This window comes from Colobus angolensis, unplaced genomic scaffold, assembly GCF_000951035.1.
Source record: "Colobus angolensis palliatus isolate OR3802 unplaced genomic scaffold, Cang.pa_1.0 Scaffold89, whole genome shotgun sequence".
Classification (NCBI taxonomy): domain Eukaryota; kingdom Metazoa; phylum Chordata; class Mammalia; order Primates; family Cercopithecidae; genus Colobus; species Colobus angolensis.
This window is the reverse complement of record NW_012122820.1, coordinates 5,387,454-5,395,757: the sequence shown is the minus strand read 5'-3', so window position 1 is coordinate 5,395,757 and position 8,304 is coordinate 5,387,454.

The window sequence follows — 8,304 nt, the reverse complement described above, 5'->3', positions numbered from 1 at the left end:
GGAAAAGGCCACATCCAGGTATGCAAAGATGGAAGAGACAGTAGAAGCCCCAGAGCACGGCCGACCCTTGGATGTGGTAGAAAAGGGAGAAAACCGGTCCATCTTGAGTCTGCGGAATATTGAAGTGCAGGACGGCTTGGAGGCGGGGATAAAGCTCTCCACTGTTTTTTAGGGAGTCTCGTCCAGTGCAATCAGTCTCTTGAACAGGGTCCATCAGGAATGCAGGCACTCCAGACCCGAGGTGCATATCGGTTCCTAGTGGAGTTGGAGTGTGGGATGGCTGGTGGACGGCGTGACTGTGATCCAGAGAAAAAAAGCAGAAAGACGTTTCGGGTCCCAGAGCATGCTTTCCTTTCTTCCAGGATCTTTCAGCTCACGTGGCATGAGAGGACCCATCTTCAAGAGAGTCCCCAAAGCCTCGGGCTGCCAGCCCTTTCCTTCAGGTCTCTAGAGAATCACAACGCTGCTCAAATCCTGCCAAGGCATTTCCCCACATGTCCACTTCCATTTTTCATGCTAGGAGTGAGAAGGAGAAGCTACGAAGTGCCTATGATCAAGCAGACATAATACTGAGCTGCTGCACTGCGGTTGCACCAGCACCGGTTATGAGGGGCTGGGTGTCTGTCTAACTGGTACCAGGGCCGATGCTGTATCAGTTGCTAGTATCTGGGGCTTGTTTGTGACAGGGTCTCGCTCTGTCACCCAGGCTGGAGTGCAGTGGTGTGATCTCGGCTCACTGTAACCTCTACCTCCCAAGCTCAAACGATTCTCCTTCCTCAGCCTCCCGAGTAGCTGGGACTACAGGTCCAGCTAATTTTTGTATTTATTTTTGGAGAGAGAGGGTTTTGCCGTATTGGCCAGGCTGGTCTTGAATGCCTGGGCTCAAGCAATCCACCTGCCTCAGCCTCCCCAACTCTTGGGATTACAGGCATGCGCCACGGCGCCTAGCTGGTTGCTAAGTATTTTGAATACCACCTTTGGAGGCAGGTATGTGTGGGTGACTCTTTAAAATCCTTCCCATGCAAAGGAATTCTCTCAAGGGCTTTCTGTTTTCCTGTAAGTGTCTTGGGCTTAAGAAAAGCCAATCCCCATCCACAGAAGTGAGTTAAGGGACAAGGCCAGAGTAGGGTCAGCAGGACGCATTTCAGTCCCTTCTCTCCGGCTTCTGTTTCTGTTCCCCAGACATGGAGAGTTGTTTCCTGTCTGGTCACGTGTCCACTGAGTCCTGAACTCAGTTGTCAGGCCCATTGGCTCTCAAAGGCTACAGAAGACACTGCTATATGCAGGGTAACCAGAGTGCACCCCACTTTCCCACTGAGGACGTATTAAGACTTGGGTCCTCCACCCCCAAGTGCTGAGCAATAAGCCTGGTTGACAGAGCGTTGTAGCTAGTGCACCTCTCTTTCATCCTGAATCTTCTTTGGCAGCTCCATGCAAACTTGGAGTTCCAAGGGCCAAGAGGCTGTTTTATTGTCTCTTCAAGAGCAAATAATAAAGAGGAGAGCAGCATATCTACACACCCTTCAAGATGCATGTCTCAGCTGCAGCTGTCGAGATTAGCTTAGAAGCAATGGGGGAGCCCCACGCTCCTTGTAAAAACTTCCACCCTTTTCAGGGCAATGGATGAACCTCACAGGAAACCAGAAAACTCCAAATGCCTTGTTCAAGCTGTTGATTATGTTTGTTTCATCATTCACTGCCTTGTAACACCCCTTCCCTTCCCACTTCCCATACATTTTTGAACCCCTCTGGAAAGCAGTGTATAATTTTGTAATTAATACCCTACCATTATCCTCCGCAGCCTTCCCCTCTGCCACCACATCCCACAGTACCCTAATATACGTGCCAAGCCCTTGGTCAGGGCCAGTCTATGGCCTAACAAAAAGAACATTTTCTTCTGCCATCTGATTCAGGGTACAAACCTCTCTCCTCTTTAGACATATAGATCTCTCTCCTGCCCAGAAACCCAGGCCTGAAATTCTCTCCTGACCCTCATCCTGTCCTGGGCAGTTTGCAGTTCTCCTTCGATGCTGGCTCTGGGCCACTTTCTTGTCCTAGACCTCAGACCCTTCAAGTTCTTGTTCTATGCAAGTCCTGAGAGAAAAAAGAAATAGGAGAGTCCACGAGCTGCAGTTCTCCTTGCTGCCCTTGTTGAAGTCCATTGCCTTTGCCCATTCTGTGTCACAGTCACTGGTGAAAACATATCTACCAAATGCACATCTACAGATGTCCTCCAAGACACCAGGATCTCCCCTCTGCCCTCTTTCTCCTTCTGCCCCCTTTCGTGTGGACACAAGCTAGAAAACTCCTTCATTGGCCGGGCGCGGTGGCTCACGCCTGTAATCCCAGCACTTTGGGAGGCCGAGGCAGGTGGATCATGAGGTCAGGAGATCGAGACCATCCTGGCCAACACGGTGAAACCCTATCTCTACTAAAAATACAAAAAAAAAAAAAAAAATTAGCCGGGCGTGGTGGCGGGCGCCTGTAGTCCCAGCTACTCGGGAGGCTGAGGCAGGAGAATGGCGTGAACCCGGGAGGTGGAGCTTGTAGTGAGCCGAGTGTGCGCCACTGCACTCCAGCCTGGGCGACAGAGCGAGACTCCGTCTCAAAAAAAAAAAAAGAAAGAGAAAGAAAACTCCTTCATCCTTCTATCCCAATGTTTTTCCTCAAAGATTCTGGGTCAGCTGTCACTGAGGAAGCATTCTCTGCCACTTACCATGCCTGTGTCTCTAAAATGGGTCTCTAATACTTGCTGGTCCCCTGAAGAAAGCAGCCACTCATTCTGCTACCTCCCAGAAAAACTCCAAAGAGAGGAATGTTTGGCACAAGGCCAGAAGAATAGAGAGAAATACTCCAGTCTCTGCTTACATCGGAGTCGATGCTTCCTCTTCCCAGAACAGCAGGAGGATGCGATTATGCCCCAAGCAGGTCCTGAATCTGGTCCATCATGCAGATGGCCAACGCAGAACCATGTTTGTATACCTCATTGAACGACTGAAATTCCAGCACCAGAGAGCTGTGTCCTGCGTGGTTTCCTCTTTCTGTAAATCGCTAAGTACCTCAGGCTGGTCCCAGGGCAGAGCTGCCCTCCAGCTTAGGCACAGCGCATAGTACACCCCAGATGCTGTTCAGTCATGTGATTGTGAAATGCGATACCTCTATTTTTTTAATATGTATGTGCCATGCACAACCCATATCATGTTCCAGCAAAAAGTAAAAGGTCTTTTTCTACATTTCTCTAAACTCTTTGACTCCACTCCTCCTATTAAAACGGACAACAAATCTCTGGGTTGTCATTGATTTTCATCTTGAGTCTTTCCCCCCTTGCAGGAAGGCAGGCAAAGGGAAACCGAAAGCACCGATTCGTGGTGCTGTTGATGATTAAGGCAGGAAGAAGTCCGGTGGCGTGCTCCGTCCAACTGCCCTATAGCTTACCAGTGGGGACATTGGCCCAGGAGGGTGAAGAAAGCAATGGGAGACCACAGCGAGGCAGCATCCCTCTTCCTTGTTTGCCTCGGTCGAAACCAAATACACACATTTCTATGACTATAGAATTCATTCATTCATTCATTCACCCATCAAGATTCACAGAGTTCCTCATCCCTGCCCCGGACTGGGCTAGGTTTTTGGGATCCACATGTGAACAAGGTAAATGCAGTCTCCATGCTCTCGTTAACTTGCATGACAAAAAATCACCCAAGAGCATGTTAAGACGTAGATCTCCAAGTTCCCAGATATTCTGACGACGCCAGGCGGGGCCCGGGAGTCTACACGTTTCATACACACCCCAGGTGGGTCTGACGTTGAAGCACCCATCTAGTAGGAATGACTGGGATGGCAGGACATTGGAGCTGGGGGGACTATACATTATGCCATCTTTTTATGGGTTAAATGAAAAGAAAGACGATGACTGGAGAGTTTAAGTCACGAGGATCCCACAGCCTCCTGAGTTTCCTCCCTCGCTTCACACTGCCCCCTTCCTGAGCTTCCCGTCATCAACCCCGTCATCTCCGTGCCATGTTCCTGCGGTGGCCACCCCCACTCTCACAGCCCATCTCTGCGGGGGATCCCAATGTGCCTTCAGTCAGGCAACTCTGGGTTCTGAATAAATCTACGTTCTCTTGGAAGAGTTGCCCAGTCTTTCGGACTCTGCACCTCATTCTTGTATTATTTATGCAATTAATACTTCTAACATCCTATTATGTGCCAGAAACCACTTGAGGCCCTGGGAATATCACTGTGAAAACTATAGATGGGCTTATAAACTGGCAAGGAAGACAGACATTAAATAAATAATTACACCAAAATAGGCCAGGCGCAATGGCTCATACCTGTAATCCCAGCACTTTGGGAGGCCGAGGTAGGCGGATGACGTGAGGTCAGGAGTTCAAGACCAGCCTGGCCAACATGGTGAGAACTCATCTCTACTAAAAATGCAAAAATTAGCTAGGCATGGTGGCGGACACCTGTAATCCCAGCTACTCAAGAGGCTGAGGCAGGAGAATCACTTGAACCCAGGAGGCAGGGTTTGCAGTGAGCCAAGATCACACCACTGTACTCTAGCCTGGGTGACAGAGCAAGACTCCATCTCGGGGTGGGAAAAATAAAAATAAAAATAAAATAATTACAGCAAAACATAATGAGCAGCACCAAAGAGAAACTTCAAGAATATTATGGGAGCACAGAACAGGGTCAGGACCTCCTCTTGGTGGATGAGAGGATCCATCCTTGGGAAGGCTGAGTTCTGAAGGGTCTCGGCCAGATTTGGGGCAGGGGTAGGGGCTGGCAGGTAGGGGAAGAGTGTTGCAAGGAAGGAAGGATGCAGCAGGTGTTTGCCAGTAGAGCCGGGGAAAAACACAGTCCCTTCAAGAATTTAAGCAGGGTCAGTATTGTATCCAGGATGAGAGGAGCACGGGCAGGATGGAGCTCAAGATAGGTGGACAGGAGCTGTATCCCAGAGCACTGGGAAGCTATGTTAACATGCTTGAATTTTTTTAAATTTTGCGTATCATACAATTCACCCTTAGTGTATATGACTCGATGAGTTTTAGGTAAAGTTAACCATCACCATAAATCAGTTTTAGAGCATCTCATTACTCCATTAAAATCCTTCACGCACATTTTTAAAAGGATGTACTTATTTATTTTAGAGATAAGGTGTCTCTCTGTGTCCCAGGCTGGAGAGCAGGGGCACAGTCATAGCTCAGTGCAGCCTTGAACTCCCAGGCTCAAGCAATCCTCCTGCCTCAGCCTCCTGAGTAGCTGGGACCATAGGCACACACCACCACAAACAGCTAGTTTTAAAAAAACATTTTTTTTAAGATGAGGGCTCATTATGTTCTTCATGCCCATTTAATCCCCTCCTCCCTGCTTTCACCCCAGCTACCACGGATCTACTTTCTGTTTCCATCATTTTCCCTTTTCTGGATATTTCCTATTGTCACACAATATGCAGTCTCTTGTGTCTGGCTTCTTTTCACCAGAGGAGCTTGAATTTCAATCTGAAAACACTGAGAGGCCCTTATTGAGGTTTAAGAAGTAACAAGACCAGGCCAGGCATGGTGGCTCATGCCTGTAATCCCAGCACTTTGGGAGGCCGAAGCAGGTGGATCACTTGCGGTCAGGAGTTCGAGACCAGCCTGGGCCACATGGCAAAACTCCTTCTCTACTAAAAAGACAAAAATTAGCCCGGCAGGGTGGCACGCACCTGTAATCCCAGCACTTTGGAGGCCGAGGTGGCGGATCACTTGAGGTCAGGAGTTCAAGGCCAACATGGTGAAACCCCATCTCTACTAAAAATGCAAAAAATTAGCCGGGGGTGGTGGCATGTGCCTGTGTCATTGGTGTTTGAACCAGAGTGACTCCCTCTTGAGTGAGGGCTAGGAAAATGAGGCTGCCACTGCTGGGCCGCATTCCCAGGAAGTTAGGTCTTCCTAGCCTCCAGATGTTTACAATTAAGGGAACAGACTGACGTTTAATAAATGTACCCAGACTTTGGTCTATAGGATTTCTATAGGATGATTGGACTGTAGAATACAGTAGATGTATTCATCCACAGCAGACTGTAGGTGAATCAGAGTGTCCTGATATCCTGATATCTTGAGAACAAAAACATTCCTAATTTTGTTTTAAAGATAATAATACTGATTCTTGCAAAATATTGTAATTAAGAAAATTAATCCTGCATCAGACACCCGTGTAGCAGAGCACATCTCCCCGTGACCTGTTTTTGTCCTGTATATAAATGAGCATTGTGCTTAGCGTGGACACATTCCTCCTCGTACTTTTGGAAACACCCTGCTTTGTCTAGGGAGTGGCCGTGCTTTCTTCATAAACCTGCTTTTGCTTTGTGGATTCGCCCTGAATTCTTTCTTGCGTCAGATCCAAGAACTCTCTCGGGTCTTTATTGGGACCCCTTTCCTGTAACACCTGTAGTCCCAGCTACTCAGGAGGCTGAGGCACAAGAATCACTTGAACCCCCCGGGGGCAGAGGTTGCACTGAGCCGAGATCACGCCATTGCACTCTAGCCTGGGTGATGGAGCAAGACCCTATCTCAAAAAAAAAAGAAAAAGAAAAAGTAACAAGACCAGGCAGGGGTTCTAGAATGATCATCAGAACTGTCTCCCATAAAATGATGTGGTGAGGTGAGCCTGTGCGCAGGCAGAGCAATTTGGAGGCTCCCACACAGGAGTGTTCCAGGCTAGAGGAGACGATGCTGGAGAGAGCAGTGACGCCTGGACGGAAAGAAGCCCATGTGTGTGGGCCGAGCGCGGTGGCTCCTGCCTGTCATCTCAGCACTTTGGCAGGCCAAGGTGGGCAGATCGCCTGAGGTCAGGAGTTCGAGACCAGCCTTGCCAGTATGATGAAACCCCATCTCTACTAAAAATACAAAAATTAGCCGGGTGTGTTGGCTCACCCTGTAATCCTGGCTACTCAGGAGGCTGAGGCAGGAGAATGGATTGAACCTGGGAGGCAGAGCTTGCAGTGAGCCGAGGTTGTGCCACTGCACTCCAGCCCAGGTGACAGAGCGAGACTCTGCCTCAAAAAAAGAAAAAAAAGTAAAAGGAGTCCTCATGTGTGGCTCACAGCACAGCCCTCACTCCCTCACTCCAGGGAGTGCCTCTCGGGCTGAATCCGATTCTTGCACAGCACACAAGAACCAGTCCCCTCCATTTTCTGAGGGAGATCCCAAGAGATTTCATATTCCTTGCCTGACCGCTCATGTCCCTAAAGGAACCAGCAAGAAGCCTTCTGCTGCCCTGCTGCCATCTGTCTATTGTCAGGGCCCTGAGACTAAACCCGATGGTGCTAAACACAAGCAGACGAACACCACAGCCTCATTTCACACACAGACACTTGGCCAGGACAGCTGCCTTTCCTCCTTTCCTCCAGCTTTAGGAGGAAAAAAAGCCAAAACGCCAAGAAAACAGGCTAATAACAGATCCCGTGAAACCAGTATCCCAGGGACCTTCTGGAATGTGCCCGTATTCCATTAAGACTTCTACACTGTATTCATCTACAATCCAATCATCCTATAGACAAATGATGCTCAGGATGAAAACGCTAAACCCACAAAATGCTCAGTTAAAAAGCATGTTTATTTAAACATGAATGCATAACTTTAAAAAGATTTTTCAACATAAAATTTGGGACACACCTCCCCAACAAGTTTAATGCTGTTTGTTTTTTCAAAATCAACCAACCAGCATATTCCATTCCTTGCACGTTCCTACGAGGGTTTCCGTGACGAGAGAAGGGAGGTTGATGCCTGCGGCATTCGGGAGGCTTAGGCTGCGGAGGAGGTTGGAGGGTCACCAGGTTGGCCAACTGAAGGGTTGGTTGTAAATGTCAATATTGGCCATTCATTTTTCTTACAAAGAACACAAGAGCCTTCCCGTCTGGTTTTCATGGGACACATGGTGTCCAATAGAGCAGGCATACATCCCCATAAGGCACGGCTACTCATGGTGCCAGGGACCCCTGGGGCCTGCCTCTGCTGGCACAGATGCACATCCAGTGCCATCTCAGAGCTGGGGCCCGCGAGCAGTGTGCCACACACAGTGTCTTCAACAACAGACACTGATTTCCTCACAGTTCTGGAGACTGGAAGCCCAAGATCGAGGTCTGGCAGGATGGATGTCCCGTGAGGCCTCTCTTCCTGGCTTGTGGAAGGCCACCTTCCCACCATGTCCTTATAAGGCCTTTCCTCTGGGCATAAGGATAGACACCGCACACCTGCGTGTCTCTTTCTCTTCCTATAAGGCCATAGTTCTATTAGATTAGGACCCCACCCTTATAACCTC